Source organism: Olea europaea, unplaced genomic scaffold, assembly GCF_002742605.1.
Source record: "Olea europaea var. sylvestris unplaced genomic scaffold, O_europaea_v1 scaffold500, whole genome shotgun sequence".
Taxonomy (NCBI): Eukaryota; Viridiplantae; Streptophyta; class Magnoliopsida; order Lamiales; family Oleaceae; genus Olea; species Olea europaea.
This window is the reverse complement of record NW_019263312.1, coordinates 169,116-170,922: the sequence shown is the minus strand read 5'-3', so window position 1 is coordinate 170,922 and position 1,807 is coordinate 169,116.

The following is a 1,807-nucleotide window of genomic DNA, read 5'->3' as shown; positions in this document are numbered from 1 at the left end:
TTCTCTAACATTGGTTGGTCTTACCCAATTATTTACTGCTTCCACTTTAGCTGGGTCTACCTCAATTCCTCGTGCTGTGATTACGTGCCCCAGAAAAACTATATTTTATCCAACCAGAATTCACATGTTTCTAAGACCATCATGAGATGTTTCTCGTGTTCCTTCTTATTCTTCGAATAGATTAAGATATCGTCAATGAAAACTATAACAAATTGGTCCAAGTATTCATGGAATACTCTGTTCATTAGATCCATAAATACTGCCGGGGCATTAGTTAATCCAAAAGGCATCACCAAAAATTCATAATGACCATAACGCATCCTAAAAGCCGTCTTAGGGATATCATCTGACTTAATTTTCAATTGGTGATATCCTGATCTTAGATCGATCTTTGAAAATACTGTAGCACCTTTAAGTTGGTCAAACAAATCTTCAATTCTTGGAAGTGGGTATTTGTTTTTGATAGTGAGGCGATTCAATTCTCGATAGTCAATGCACAGCCTCATTGTTCCATCCTTCTTTTTCACAAATAACACAGGTGCACTCCACTGTGATACAATTGGTCTAATGAAACCCTTATCAAGAAGCTCCTTCAACTGTACCTTCAGCTCTTATAGTTCCAACGGTGCCATACGATATGGAGCCTTTGAAATGGGTGTTGCTCCTGGTACCAAATCAATGGTAAACTCTACTTGTCTGTCTGGTGGTACACCTAGAAGGTCTTCTGGAAAAACGTCTTTATAGTGTCGAACTATTGGAACATCCTCAATTGACAACTTATCTTGTTTAATATCGATCATCGACACTAGAAATCTTTGATCTAATTCCTTTCTCGGCATCCTTTCAACCTGGGTTGTTGACACTACACCAGATGAGGTATTTACCTCAGTTCCCACAAAACGGAACTCTTCTTCGCCTGGTCTTTGAAAAATCACCATTCTCTCAGTACAATAAATAGTTGCATAGTTTTTAGACAACCAGTTCATACCAAGAATAACATCAAAGTCTTTTATCGTTAATGGAATTAGATCTACCGCTATACCTCTACCATCAATTTCCATCCTAAGATCTCTAGCTATTTGGTTAGCGACAAGTATCTTTCCAGATGGAAAAGATATTTCTAAAGTATACGGAAGGAATTCACATTCCACTTTAGACTTTGCAACAAAAGAAGAAGAAATGAACGAATGTGTAGCTCCAGAATCTATAAGTACAAATGCAGGAATATTGGAAACAGAGATGATACCTGCGGCGACATTAGGGTCTCGTTCAGCTTCTTGCCTGGATAAGGAGAAAACTCTTGTTTTTCCTTTCTTGTCCTCTCCAGTCTTCTTTGTCTGATTCTGAGGACATTCTTTAACGAAATGTCCTGATTTCCCACACTTGAAACAAACATTTTTACCCAATAGACATTTTCCTTTGTGAGGTCTATCGCACTTAGGACAACGCCTTTCACCACTAACTCCTGCTATATCCGTTCTTCCTTTCTTTAGTGCATTATTCCCTTTTCCTTTACCAGTATTCTGTCTATCAAAGTTCCACTTCCTCTTACCTAAGAAATTTTGAACTTGGTAAGAATTTCCAACGTTTTAAGTTCTTTGATAAGAAATAGTCTGGGCTCGCTTTAGGACTTCTCGATAAGTGCCCAACTCAAGAACTGATGCTATGTCACGAATATGAGGTTGAAGTCCACGCTCAAATCTTCTAGCCCGTTTTTCCTCAGCATCCACTAAATGTGGAGCAAACCTTGATAATTCCTCAAATTTGCGTTCATATTCTACGAGGGTCATGATTTCCTACTGAAGTC